Below are 15,762 nucleotides of genomic sequence, written 5' to 3'. Positions count from 1 at the left end.
CATTGACTTCTACAGAACATCTTTAAATATTTCCTTTTCTACAACCATTTGAACATTGATTAAACCCCAATTGAAATAAATGAATTGAAGAATAAAACCCAAAAGAAACTAAACTGATATTACCACATGGTATTTCCTTCTCACGGGACACAAGCTGGATTAATAGACTGCACCTACGATCAACTTTGTATAAGCAAAGTACTCAGAGCTCTGTGTGAACCTTTCCAGAAGATGAGCTGTCCATCTCCAAATATGGAGAATACCTAACGTTTGAACATTCTCTACATAAAAGCAGCTATTCTTAAAAGTATACTACTTGGCTACATATTAAATTTCTACTGGTGAGTTGGAAGAGTCTGACAGACAGGTGAGGGAAGGGTGCCTTGGCCCTGCGGGTGCACAAGGGTAGCGCTGACAAGAGCACTTGGAGGTGGGGGGCTTCGGCCCTGCGATTCCCTCATCACGTGCTCCAGCGACACAGGAAGAACATTCTCAATGAGAATGGTGGCAACCAGTCAGGTCACCCACAGATAGTGCTGGGTCCTGAGTCACATCGGAAACAAAGAGAAGATACATCCCCTCATACTTTGCTGTCTGCTGATTTCATAGTTTTTCATTATTGTAATAAAAAATCAAACTGTGGTTTAAATACTTTGGCAGGCCCTAGAACAGATCCTCAGTTTCCTCATTTCTAAAATATGCACAAAAATACGAGAGAGATGGAAGTAGAGAACAGACTGACAAACCTCAGAGGGAAGGATGGTACGGAAGAGATAAACTAAAGTGATAGGCATATATTCATATTCACAACCAATCAACACAGACAATACTGCAGTGAAGGGGGTTGGGAAGGGAGCAGGAAAGAGGGTGTCGGGTTGGGGAATGGAGGGGCATCTTTAATACTTTCAACAATAAAGATAATTTTTTAAAAATATGCACAAAATATGTCTATAATTTTAGATGAATCACATGGCACAACACATATAAACCACTTATCATGTAGAAAGTGTTCAGCACAATATGGCCACTGCTGTTGTTGTTAATGAAAAACATGTCATCATTTGCAAAACAGAAAGGAAAGCAATACTTATATTCACATATGTTCTAGGATTCTATTTTAAAAGCTTTCTTACAGTGTCTTTCTTTGGAAAAATATAAAAAAACAGCCATAGAATGAGAGCATACAATTATTCAACCAATATGTATTGAGTATCCACTATATAGTGGGAACAGTTAATCACCTATGATACAGTTCTAACCAATGACACAAATAAACGTAAGATTAACACTGCAGTGAGTACTACAAGGTAGGGGAACATGGAACTAAAGCAATATATACCAGGGTAACTGATGTAGCAAAGGAGGCCAAAAACTGTTTTCTTAGGGAAGAAATCATTGAGCTCATATCTGACACAGAGAGATGTGGCAGGGTGAAGAGAGGAAAGAAGGGAAGCAAGAGGGAGAAGAAGAAAACAGAGAGGACGAGGGAAACTAAAAGACATACAGGATGTGAACACATTAGCTTTAATCAAAAAAATGTGGAGATGTGATCTAAAACATAGAGCTGTGTTCCAGAGTAGACTCTAGATCCATACATGTGATGCTGTTGCTGTGCTGCTGAATACCTGTAATCTCACACAAAGATGATTACTACATTCCAAGACCAAAAATATCACATATGAGTCAACAAGACTAAACACAAAAAAGGTCAAACTCTGTACATTGTGCATATCTTTGGTTTTATAAATGACTATCAGTAAGGTCCAGCTGGGGTCATTACTGTCCAGTTAAATTCTACGCTTATGTATTATTTTCCCAGCCAACATATGTGCACAGAAATTACAAACTCATTTAAAAATTTTTTAAATACAGTTAAGATGAAAATCTTCTGATGGAGAGTGTAACACAGTATTTTCCAGATCCAACCTCAGTTATCTCTACCAGTTGGGAAAAGTACTTAGATATGAAACAGGTAGAAGACACAGCCTTCACATTTCACTGTAAAACACTATAGGTCAGTGGTTCTCAAACTTAAGAGGGCATAAGAATCACATAGAGGACCACATCCTAGAACCAATCCCAGAGTTTCTGATTCAGTCAGTCTGGGGTGGGATTGGTATTTTAACAATTCACTGGTGCTACTGCTCAGGGAACCACATTTTGAAAATTACTACTCTAGGTTAAGAATTTCCCATTAGATAAGATGTATCCTCCTAAATGAACTTTAGATTTTATTTGGTTTCATAACAGAGTTTTGATATTCAAAATTTTAGTTTGCTTAATTGAAATGTAAAAATTGCTAATACAGTGTAAATAATGCAAAACTAAAATCTGTATTTTAAATTAGTCTACGTAAAGAGCCACAATGTGGCCAAACAACATGCTTCATCTGTCAGTTATATGAACAGAAAGCTTTAAAAAACAATTTTGATATCATAGACAGAAACCAGTATGCATTTTCGACCCCCACTTTTTTTCTGGCATTTTATTTGGCCCGCATGAAACATCTTAAAATGCAACGTGGTCATTTTAAAATAAAAACTGGTAACAATATCTTGGTACTATATCCACTGCAGTTTAGACTGGTCATTTTTATATTATATTTAGTTTAAGCTATATACTGAAGTATTTTTTTTGTTGTTGTTACAGTGTTTTTCATCAATCTCCCCATCTTTTCTCCTGCTTATTCCATCCCAGACTTTGTTTTATTGCTGACACTCATGTATAGTGAAGATAGTGTTGCTGATAGAAGTATATGTTCTCAATATAAAGCCAGCAGATTTTGTCACTGTCCAGTAGGGAAATCATGCTGAACTGTCAGTCATACAGCAGTAGAGATTACATTATCAAAGTGATACACTTGTAACATATAGTCCAAAACCAAACTCAAAGGAGACCAATTAACGGATAATCTGGTTTGTACTCTGACTACCTTGGAAATCATCCCATTCCTGCACGTATATGAAATTGGTGACTTAACAGGTTTTTCACTTTTGTAATAACTCTTATCTATTCACTGTCAACAAAAAAATATATATGATGAAACTCTTTTAATTCAATACCTGAAAGTAATTGTATTCTGTAACTTATTGACAGTCATACCTAATATTTGTACTATTTCTTTACTGTCACCATAACATACTTCTGGGGTGTCATATTGAAAGACAGGCTAAAAGTCAATTCAGATGTTTCCCTTGTAGTCTTAAAATAAAGGAATGCATTTTAAACATTGTTGTGTATTCATAAAAACAAACATATATACAAAGAAAAATAACTAGGTTCGGAATGCTGAGAGAGAAGACATGTTTCTATTACTAATACAATCTCTTTACCAGAAAATAGTAAAAATACTTTTAAAATTGTTGCTACAATTCTAAAATTGTTCCCCACAAGCCCTTCATGCAAAATAACGTAACGATAGATTAACTATTATGTGAATGCCTTCTAATATTCAAAATAAAAATATTATAGACAATATGTTGTTTAATGAGTTATACATTTTATATGAAGATTATAATAGTAAGCATTCAATGAATGCTTACTATTATACAGTTGTTTTTCTACATATCTAATGTTTTTTTCCTTTAGAGCAATCTAAGGAGGGTTGGTTTAGAATGTATCTCAGCCCTGGCCGGTTTGGCTCAGCGGTTAGAGCGTCGGCCTGCCGTCCTGAGAGACCCGGGTTCGGTTCCCGCTAAGGGCACGTACCTCGGTTGCAGTTTGTCCCCGGCCCTGGTCGGTTGTGCGGGTGTCGACCACTCGATGTGTCCCTTCACATCGATGTTTCTCTCTCTCTGTTCTCTCTCCCTCCCACTCTACCTGAACAAAAATGGAAAAATGTCCTCGGGTGAGGATTAAAAAAAAAAAAGAATATATCTCAGCCCTGGCCAGTCTTGCTCAGCGGACCAAAGAGTCTCGGGTTCAATTCCGGTCAAGGGCACGTACCTCAGTTGTGGTTTGGTCCCCAGCCCTGGTCAGGACCGTGCAGGAGGCAGCGTCGATGTGTCTCTTTCACATCGATGTCTCTCTCTCTCTCTTTCTCTCTCTCGCCCCCCCCCACCCCCACTCTATCTGAAGACAAATTGAAAAATATTTTTGGGTGAGGATTTAAAAAAAAAAAAGAATGTATCTCAGCCTGCCTGGTGTGGCTTAGTGAATTGAGCGTTGCCCCATGGACTGAGAGGTTCCATCGGGTCAGGGCACAACCTGAGTTGTGGGCTCGATTCCCAGTAGGGGGCATGCAGGAGGCAACCAATCAATGTTTCTCTCTCACATCAATGTTTCTATCTCTCTCTCCTTCCTCTCTATAAAAAATCAATAAAAATATATTTAAAAAATAAGAATGTATCTCAAAGACCTGACTAGAAAAAGGTTTGTATGTGCTATATTATTAATACCAAATTCAACACTTTAGTGTGATGTTGTATATTTAAATACTTAAAGTAAGTATTGTCTACAAATACATGTCAAGCATTTTTTTGTTTTGTTTTTTTCATTAAAGGGCAATATAAAGTCAAATATTTGTCTTCTAAGATACACAAATATGTACTAACAATTCATTCCAAGAATAGTGTGCAGAACGTTGTACATCAAAAATAGACTCCCTTTGCATTTGACACAAGTTCAACCACTCTGCAATATCTAAATCTATTTCAAAACAAACTTATCTATCCTCATATCTTTTGTTCTTTTCTGCAATTCCAAGAGACTTGCATCTTATACCTCACATTCTCATCCTTAAGCCACTAATCCTATTTATTCTTTAAGATCAAGACCGGGCAAGTCTACCTGCCCCTGAAGCCTTTTCAAACAAAACCCAGTATGAAATGTTATCATGCTCTGAACTCCTGCAATCCTCATTAGACATGCAATCGCTTATTGTCATGAGTTGTTAACTCTGTTACAGCATGAGCATCAGATTCCTCCCACATGGAGAGGAAGTTCCTGAAGGGCAGAGAGCTAGATAGTCCTAGCACATTAGTGCTATGTTGAATAAATGCAATAAAAGTTGAACAACTATAAAACATTACACATTTTTCACTTTCTACTTCATGAGTTTGTTGTGAATTTACATACAATACAATAAATCATACATCATTAAAATATGCTGATTCTGACAATGTCAAAAAACCAAAATATTCATAAATATGACTTTTTAATAATTATAATAATATAGTTTATCAAGTATATTGTAAAAGTCCCTGTTATTTCTTCTCCATTGCAATTATTCAGGCAAGTTAATGTAACACTCAGTGGGGTTCTCAGTCTGCGTCCTAAGGTACTATATAAACTGCGCATTGCTCCAATGTATTTTAAACCAACATGAACATAACCGAATCAAAAGAAATCCTTAACTCTGCTCTGTCTTCAAAATGAACAAGACTGGTAAGGAAAGCTACTTTCATACTGGGGAAGAGAAAAAGAAAAAGAAAACAGTTGGTGTGTTTTGATCAAACTAAGGAGCTCCTTAATTAATATCAAAGGAAGACAAATCATTCTGACAATAGTGTGGCCAGTTTACTTCCCTTTCTTCTCTGTAAAATTATTGAAGGGTGGTTGAATAAGGAATTTCAATGTTTCAAAAACACTGTGCTTGGCAAGCAGGCCTTAGAGATATACCAATTTAAAACAATAAGGACACTGCCCTGACATCTCAGTCACAACTCAGTTATGGGTTCTGTAAAAGCACCAGCTGCTAACTTTTGAGAACAAACATAAATTTGCTAAAGCATAGTTGGTAGACACCGTCCCAAGACTTATCTAAGCTTTAAGTTATGTCTTTGGAAGTTGTTCCTGTTAAAAAGCAAACAGAAAGAGAAACAGAAACAAACTGTGTTGTAGTCTAAATAGTATTTTCGGTCTTTTCTTAATAGCTAGTTTTTAATCAGTAGAAATCAATATAAATTCAGCTAGGTGTCTGCTTCTCTTTTCCTCCCCAACACTTTTAATAAAACCAGCTTCACAATGAAATGTGTGTACATCCTTTTTAATAGCCTTTCTTAGGTGTAGGGGTGGAGGGTGTGTGTTACATTTCAGTGGGAAGGTATTCAACTCTAAAGATATTAGAAATGAAAGATTTTGAAATGAAGTAGGTACTTTCTGTTTTGTGGATCCTATTGATGGCCTGAGGAGTTAAGAGGAGACGAAGTACACAAAAACATCAAAGGGCAAGAGACCTTTTAAGCAACATTTTTCCACCTGCAAAAAACAAGTGGTTTTTTTATTTCCTTCATGTCATATTCCAGGCCCCACGAGAGAAGGGGAAAAGCAAAATTGCTTCAAAATTTGAGAAAGAGAAAGGAAGAGATGACAGAGAGGAGAGGTGGAGAGAGTGAAGATCAAGATACACTGAAAGAAACCCCGAGAAATTTCACAACTCTTTGCCATAAACAGCCTTTCTTCTCACTCGGGATACCTCCTCCTTGACATCAGCAAGGCTCAGCCTCCAAGCGCAGTGAGGCACCATTCACAAATCCCTCCGTCACCCCTTCGCGCACCCCTACCCGGAGATTGCACCGCGCGTGATCCCAAGGAAACAAGCTAAAAAAGATAACAGGGCCCAAGGGGCCACCTGCGGTTTCGGCTCAGGACTGATTTTCATTTCAGGTGAACCAACGCAAAGATTAGTCAGGAGTGCGAACACACACGAATGATCGAACACACACACACGCACACACACCTCTCCCTGGAGCCCTAGACACGCCACCACAAAGCAATTTGTTCACACTAAGTCGCCGCTGTTCCTGCCGCCGCTGGGGAGGGTCTCGCCTCCAACCCAGGAAGCCAGCGCGAGGACAAGCAGGCGGGGGCAAGAGGCGGTCCCGGCTCCGGCACTGCGGCTCCAGCAAGGAGCCCGGGCTCCCCGACCCCCCTTCTCCCCCCTTCGCCGCCGCCCCCGCCGCGCAGCCCGCAGCCCCGCCACCCCTACCTGCGGGACGCGGGCGGCGAGGGAGGGGAGCGGCCCGGAACCTGCGCCAACTCTTGTCTCCTCGGCCGGCCACGCTCCGCATCGCCCCGGAGCAGGGGCCGCGGCCCCGGGGAGCAGCGCGCTCAGGGCACGGAGTGAAAGGCCACGCAGCGCGCGGGGAGTCACCGGCCAGCAGCAAGCGAGCCTGTCCGCCTCCCTCCCACCCCGCCCGCAAGGCCAGGTCTCCGCGCCGCGCACGCCGGGCCCGTGGCTGGCGCCCCGGGCCTGGGCGGGGGCTGCTCCATGGCGGCCCGGGCACGGCGCGGTCACCTGCCGGGCGGTCATCCCGGCGTCCGCCCGGGGCTGGCCCCAGCGCGGCGGCGAACCGACGCGCCACCCTCCAGCGCGGGGGCATCAGGGGCGTTACTACCTTGAGGTCTCCACGCCGCTCGTTAAGGCTCCTCCCGGGCACTCGGGGATTTAGGTCTTCAGGGCACGGGGGTGTCTTTCCTGGACCCCCTGCTCTGCCCTCCCTCCCCTTCTCGGCTGTTGGGCTCCTTCTCTCCACTCCCAGGCGCACCGCCGAGCCGCGTTATTTAATAATCCTCCTGCTCCTTTTGCCTGCGCCAGCGGGGCTGCTCCGCCTGAGCCACCGCTTCCCAGTCAGTCATGTTGAGCGAGAGAGGAGAGCGAGCGGATTGGCAGTCGGTCGGCGACTATTTGTGGTGAGAGAGAGAAGAGCAGAGCTAGAGCAGGGCAGGGGAGGGACGTGGGGAGGCGCTTCCAAGTGTGTGAGTGCGCGGAGTGTGACTGTGTGGGGAACCCGGGGGCCACCTCCCGACAGGCTCGGTCCCGACTGCGAGGAGGGCGGCCGCGAGCGCAGCTTTTATAGGGATTGGGGGGTGGGGTGCGGTGGGGTGCGGCGGGGTGGGAGGGGCTGGGGCGGCGCCGGGCCAACAGCGGCCGCCGGTTTCCACGCACACATACTCACACATTAACGCGTGCACACCCACTGCTGGCCCGCTGCTGAGTTTTCATTTTAGGGGAAGCCTTATCCGACTGTGCTGACTTGGCTTTCTCCTTAGCCCTTCCTCGTGCTTAAGTAGTCCAAGTGCAGAGGCAGGTCAAGGGAGGATAAGAGGGAGAGTCTGAGGCTCAGCGAAGGGACCCCGAGGGTGCTGAAGAGGCACTGTGCCGTTTCTCTCCTAACTACCCAGGTTACCTTTCTCTCCCTCCGCTCAGGGAGGAAACCGTGAGGCTTTCGCCCCTTTTCCCTCTCACGCAACCTATTCACAGCCTGACAGGTTTCTTTCCTTCAGGGCAGCAAGGAAAGAAACCTGACTTCTCTCCTCAAAGCGGGTCACACCTTCCAGGAAACATTTACAGCAATCAATTTTTCTGTAGGATCATGGAAGCACGGGGACTGTGACCTGGAGTGGCACTTAGGCTCCTGCACATAAGGCCCTCGACAACCTGGTAATTACAAACAGAATCAGTTACCGTGTTCACATCATTTGACTGATGGCCCCCTGGAGAAAATTTGCCACTTTAGAGATGGAGAAGACTTCTGATGCATGGTGCTGTTGCTTACCTAATTTGTTTTCCCTTGATCCTCTCTCCCATTGCACTGCCTCATTTCCTTTCAGGTCCTGAACTCCTTCCCATCCATCCCCTTCTTTATCTCTACTCCTATGTATGTATGTCTTTAGCAGGCAGTACAGCAGACGGAGTACATTTAACTGTGTGTATGTGAAACATTTTTTAACCCATTATGTTGGTATGTAGGTCCATTTCTACACAGAGAACACATCCCCAGTGTTAAATGTGTACACCTGAGATCACCTCTCTTTTACCCTAACTAGCCTTCAGCACAGATTACAGGATGTCTGTGATCTGGGTCATTACTTTGTTGGGAAATTGTGTCCAGGGATCAAGCAATCTCTACTTCTTTCAAGGTTGTGTGTGTGTGTGTGTGTGTGTGTGTGTGTGTGTGTTCTAAATACGTAATCTAACTGGCCATGATCTGACTTCAGAAATGTGAATCAATTGGGTGTAAAATCAGGGTGTATTTTTGAATGAGTGTTAGCAGTTGATATGCATTTTGGCCTGGGGACAGCCCTGCTTTGGGGGGACAACTGTGGGAAACTCCTTTTATTTTCATAAATGTGATGAAAGAAAGTTAAGAATATTTAGGAGGCAAGCGAAGTGGTGGAAAGATTGACAACTTAGTTATTATATCTTCTGTCATTATTAGTAGCTCATGACTATTGCTATGTCTTCAGGTTTTCCACATTGATTTACCTTTCACCTAATTCCTTTATGCATCAGAAAATGAGTTTAGAGTCCGTTTAAGTCCATTAAAAGTGGCTTAAGCATATAATCAAGAAAGGGCAGCAATTTGGGACCAATGGACAAACATATCAATAACATAAATATAGAACCTTATAGCTTCTTTGATTAAGCATTGAAAAATGGATGCACTAACAAAGGATGTTGGGACTTAATGTGTGCATGCCCACATTTTAAAAAGCTATGATCATTTCTTCAATTTCACAGATCAGAAAAGTCAGGTTTGGGGAGGGTAGGTAGTTATCCTTAGGTCACACACAGATCAAGTGACGAAGCTGGAACTCAACTGTGGTCTGTCTCACTCTACCGTTCATACTGCCATTCAGAACTCCTGGCTGAATTGAAAATATTAATAGTTTCTTTAGAGCTTTTGATAATCATAAAAAAAAAGCTAATCTACAGTCTTTTGGCATTTTCCTCCTACCTCCTTTCTTTTTCAATTGTAAGAGGGGTTTACAAAATGTTCATTTCTAAGGGTTGGGCAAGGATTTAAGAAGTCCTAACTACTTAGACTTATAGATGAAAAAACTTAGGACACTTTCTACAAAGTCCTTATTAAAGAATCCCATTATCAATGCAAAAGAAAAATGTTTTGGAAGAGGTATTCCTAAACATTTGCACTTTGCAAATAAACATGTGGTTTATTTAAGAGCTGTAAATAGATATTTTTGAAAAGTTTTGTCCTCCTTTAAGAATGATGCTTAATTATACTGGCCAAGTTTGTGGAGTTTTTATTGTTCTACTTCTCTATTTAATTGATTGATCAATAATAATAATTTTATAATGACTATATTGCATACTTTAAAATTATACATTAGACTAGATATTTCAAGGGCATTTTTGGTAACCACATCTGATTGTAATTTTCACACTCTCAACAGCATCCATAATTAGTGAGAACCATGACAATCTGTCAGTTGCCTTTATTCATTAAGATATTAAATAAAGCCAACATTTCTCACTTAATTTTCTAACAATTTTGCTTGCCAAATAAGGTCTATAATTTATATACACTAGACAAAATAAAACATATGAAAATACCACCTAAACGTGCTTTTAGAATGTTGACTTATTTTTACTATTTTGTATTTCTGTTTTAAAAAATCTGTACTAGAAACCCCATTTATAAATTACAATAAACAACATTTTAGAAGTTAAGTAAGTGAATTATTCTCTTTTAAGATTTCTTAATGTTTCAAGTAGAATTTCCCACGTTGATACACTTCCTATGATACAATTTTTGTTGTGATGGGAAAACAGAAAGTTAATGACTCTTTCCAATTTGTTCATTTTCATCTCTCATGCTTGCTGCTGTTTGGTTCCCGAGTGCATTTAACTGGCAAGTTCAATGAAGATTTGGCATTGCACCATTTGATGAAAGCAGAAAAATTAGGTTGCCAATTACATATGTGCCCCTTATGTGCACTGAATTCCCACTGAAGTGATGAGCTAAATTAGAAATTCTTCAGTAGTGGTACCTAAAAAGTATAAAATTAGTGCCTAGGGAAGGTGAGGGAGATATTTTTTTTCTTTCCAACCCTATTACTATAATGAAATTTATAAGGTGTTTTAGGAAGTGAATTAACTTTAAAACATTTGCAAACAATGTTTGCAGACGAAGTGTCAGAAAATAAATTTAAAAGTTGCATTTCTTTTTTTCCATCCTAGCTATTGTATAGTTTTCTGATTTACTTCATACCCTATCATGATTATCTAATCATTAGGTAGGCCATTTCTCCTCTTTGCTTTAGCCTAACAATAAAAAAAAAGAAATGAAAAAATATATATATAAGTATGGTATTAACATTCTGGATTTTTTCCATAGTACTACAATGAAAATTATCCTTTTGTAACAACTGTTGTAACACATAAACAGCATCATGTGTACCTTAGAGCAGCAGGAGACTTTATTGGAGATGGAGGCTGAAACATGCACTTGGTTCAAGATCAAAGACTAATGAGAAAGTGTGGGATGGGAGACAGGAGGATCTCTCAGCTACAGATCAGGGTCCAGAGAGCACAGGAAAAACTCAATCAGCATGGCATTTATTGGGGTAGCCTACTGGTAGACAGAAAACAGTAGGTAAAAATTTAGATAGAATTGTTTTTCAGAAATCTGGTAGTTGTGACTATATTTGGTAAATTGTCATTTTGCAGGAAAAAACATGCCAGATGTCCGAACAGTAAGATCTGTTTATGTTCTTGCTCTGTGGAGGAGACTAAAAGTTCAGGCAGGTCAACAGACTAAGATTTCCAACAGGAAACCTTGGCCGACCCTAAGCCCACATGACTGGGTCAGAATACTCACTGCATCAGCAGTCTTTGATCTGGGAACATAGACACCAATGATTCTTCCCATGGGACAAACATGGTAGCAAGAGTATTAAGGTGAACATATGCCAGGTTCCAGGTTCACAAAGTGATCTAGTTCTTAGCCTATGTAATGGGATGAGAGAAAGGAAAGCAGAATGCATGGCAAGGCATTGCTTACCCAGCAACTGAGGTGAACCTGAATTCCCAGGGGAAACTATCCAGTGTTGAGAGCTAAAAAAAAGTTGAAGTGGTGGAAAGAGGTGAACTGAAAACAACATTGATGTTCTCTGAATTTACACCTCTCTGTTTTTTAAGAGAAGTAAACTGTACTAAAAATAATGTATATCAACATAAAACCAATGGCATCTTTATAAGTAGATCCCCAGTAAGTTAATAAAATAAAATTTTCTTATTTTTGTTTTTATTTTCAGACATGATCAATGATGTCTTTGGAGAATAACCTTAGGCTTTCTCACCTTCACGTGAGGTAATTTTCATATCTCAATACTTGTTTTATGTGATTGCAATATTTAAAATATAGTTAACCTTCCCTGGCAGGGTGGCTCAGTTGGTTGGAGCACCATTCCATACAACAAAATTTGCAGTTTTGATCCCTGGTCAGGGCACATATCCAGGTTGCAGTTTCCATCTTGTCAGGGCAAATATGAGAGGCAACTGATTGATGTTTCTTTCTCTCTCTAAAATCAATAAATACACCCTTAGATTATGTGTGTGTGTCTGTATTTATATTGATTCATTTGTTGAAGTCTATAGATTACATCTAACAAAAGTGATAATTTTTTAATTGGGATTTTGAGTTGTTCTGTTATTATTGTCCCCAGGTATTTATGTATTTGTGGGCATTTCATTGAAATAAATAAAACTTGACATATATTTTTAGAGAAATTATCAGTTAAATCATCTCTAAAAATAGTATATTGATAAAGTCTGAAATTATAATACATTTATGTATAAATCATACAAATAGGTCTAAATATAACAACACAAGAATTGTAATATAACAGTAATAGTACTCTATGCTACTTAGATATATAGTAAAGGTAGACAATTGTAATATAATAATTTACACCAGTACTTAAGCAGGTTGGAAACTGGTCTTACCATCTGTCAGTTTCTATACTGGCAGTTGCACAAATGAGATCTCTTTTTAACAAAACATCACAGCAGGAGACACAGACATGTGAATTGTAATTAAAATGTAGAAAATGCATTTCCTCGTTTTTGTCATTTGTATAAATTTTTTTCTCATATCGTGAAATTCTAGACTTATGAAGTTATGCAAAATGGAAGTCATTTTTATTTTGCCAATTCAATACATTGGCCAAATTTTTAACTTCAATAATAAATATATGTGCTATCATGAATTAAAGTGTATTTTCCTTATTTCTGGTTCACTCAATAATGAGATTCAATTTTTAATCATCCAAATGTAGAAGATGAATAGGAATCATCTGTATGTTTCATGCAGCCTTGATCTACTGAGGACTAGCGTTATTGCTTTATATTCCGTTGCCATTGTATTTTGGGTATTATTTACTTTCTGGAAAAAGTAAACCTAAATGAAATATATAAACCTGTAATGGAAAAGTTGCTTACATTTTATATTTGGGTGAATAAAAGTTTCTCTGCTTTCTTAGCATTTACATACCATACAAACAAAAATACATGATGTATGAAATATAACTATTATTAATACTATGTATTGCTATATATTGAGTAAGTGTTCAAGAAGTCAATAGTGATGTAATTTGAGTTAAAGGCATATAAATTGTGGTTAAAATAACACATTTACATTAAAATAGATCTTAATTTTTATTTTCACCCCCCTTCTTCAACATCTTGGATGTTTTCTAGAAATTAAAGTTAATGTTATGGTCAGTAAGTATTTTTGACATTTGTTATTATGGGATATATTATGTACAGGTGTATACATTGAACCCATTCACATCCTAACTTACCATGGAGGTGTAATGATGTTTTTCTTTGCAATGTCCCACTTCCAACTTTTCCTTTAAATATTAACATTTTAGAAACAAAATGGGTATTGAGATAGGAGTGAATCATTAAGCTTCCATGTAACTGTGTGTTTCAGATATGGCTGTCACAAAACATCCCACTTCATATTAACTGCTTACAATGAGATGTTGAAACCATTTTGATTGAAGGCTAAAAATTATGTCCCTTCTGCTTGAACCTCTGCAGACTTTTATCACTGACTCCACCAAATGAATATGCTGAAAATTACATTATGTCATTTCCTAGGCAAGGTCATAAAATTGGCATTGCCGTCATCTCTGTTCTCTTGGCATAATTACCATTGGAACCTAGCCGCCTGCATATATGCTTTATTTCCTTATGACAAAGGAGCCAACAATGGAAAAAGGACAGTTTCTTCCATAAATAGCATTGGGCAAACTGGTCAGCTACCTGCAAAACAATGAAACTCAACCACTATTTTACACCATGCACAAAAATCAACTAAAATGGATTAATGACTTGAACATGAAACCTGAAACCATAAAACTTCTAGAAGAAAACACAGACCGTAAGCTTTTTGACTAAGGTCTTGGCAATGACTTTTTTATTCTGACACCAAAAGCAAAAGCAAAAATAAATGACTAGAAGTACATCAAATCATAATTTTCTGGACACCAGAGGAAACAATCAACAAAATAAAAAGGTAACCTGAACAGCAGAAAATATTTTCAAGTCATACATCTGATGAGGGCCTAATATCCAAAATATACAATGAACTCATACAACTCAATAGCTTTTTAAAAATCTAATTAAAAATGTACAGAAGATCTGAGTAGACATTTTCCCAAAAACATACACATGACGAACAGGCACATAAAAAGATGCTCTACTTCATTAATCATTAGGGAAATGCAAATCAAAACCACAATGAGATATTAACTCACATCTGTTAGAAGGTCTATTATCAATAAGACAAGCAATAACAACTGTTGGCAAGGATGTGGAGAAAAGGGAACCATTGTGCGCTATTGTTGGGAATATAAATTGGTCCAGCACCATAAAAAGCAATATGGAGGTTCCTTAAAAAATTAAAAATGTAACTACCATATAATCCAGCAATTTCACTTCTTGATATTTATTTAAAGAAAACAAAAACACTAACTCAGCAAGATATATGCACCCTCATGTTCATTGTAGCATTATTTACAATTGTCAAGATATGGAAACAACCTAAGTGTCTATCAGTGGATAAAATGATAAAGAAAGTATGGTGTATATGCAATGGAATATCATTCACCTTTAAAAAAAGAATGAAATTTTGCCATTTGTAGCAAGATGAATGCACTCTCAAGGGCATTGTTAATGAAGTAAATCAGAAAAAGAAAGACAAAAACTGTATTTTTATATGTGGAATATAAAAAAAATAATAATAAATAAAACCAAGCTTGTAGATGTAGAGAAACAGATTGGTGGTTGCCAGAGGTAGGAAGTGGAAGGGTGGGGAAAATAGGTGAACTATTTTTTTCTTTTTTACTTTAAATAAATTGCATTTTTATTTTAAAAATTAAGTTTTCAGACACTATTAGAGTAACTAAGCAAGTGATATTCAGTCATAGGAAGGAGTGTGGTGAGCTTTGATCCAACAGCACAGCAGGTTGTCTTAGTTCTTTTGGGCTGCTATAACAAAAGATCATAAACCAGGAGGCTTATAATTTTTTTCTCACAGTTCTGGAGGCTGGGAAGTCTAAGATCAGGTTGCCAGCATGGTTGTGTTCTAGTGAGAACCCTCTTCCTGGTTCATGGCTAGTGCCTTCTAGCTGTGTCCTCACATGGTAGAAGGGGCAAGGGATCTCTGTGAGGTCTCTTATAACATGAATGCCATTCATAAGGTTGGACTCTCATGACCAAGCACATCCCAAAAGGCCTACCTTCTAATACCTTCACACTGGGCTTTAGAATTTCAACGTATGAATTTTGAGGTGGAGAAGAGGAGGACGACACAAACACTCAGACCATACATCCAGTCAAGACTGAAGAAGATATAAAAGACCTTAGAATAATAAGGTCAGTGTTTTCCAAGAGCTTTAACTGATACTGGGATTGAGATATGGTACTTTGTATTATTAACATGTTCAATTTTTTGACTCAATAAATAGTTGTTAACTCTTTTCTTCTCCCTTTCCATATATCGTGGT

At 39.0% G+C, this 15,762-nt stretch overlaps 1 protein-coding gene across 2 annotated transcripts in view; it reads right to left on the bottom strand.

Annotated features, from left to right (window-relative positions):
- CCSER1 (coiled-coil serine rich protein 1) overlaps nucleotides 1-7,745 on the bottom strand; it is a 723,258-nt gene extending 715,513 nt beyond the window's left edge. For both annotated transcript variants that reach the window (XM_036243021.1, XM_036243030.1), the window contains exon 1: nucleotides 7,338-7,745. The gene's annotated coding sequence lies outside the window, so the exon portion shown is untranslated. The remainder of the gene's footprint in view (nucleotides 1-7,337) is intronic.
- Between the last annotated feature and the right edge of the window lie 8,017 nt (nucleotides 7,746-15,762).

This window comes from Molossus molossus, unplaced genomic scaffold (assembly GCF_014108415.1).
Source record: "Molossus molossus isolate mMolMol1 unplaced genomic scaffold, mMolMol1.p scaffold_m16_p_1, whole genome shotgun sequence".
NCBI lineage: Eukaryota > Metazoa > Chordata > Mammalia > Chiroptera > Molossidae > Molossus > Molossus molossus.
The sequence above is the reverse complement of the archived record's forward strand: the minus strand, read 5'-3'. Positions and strand labels throughout refer to the sequence as shown.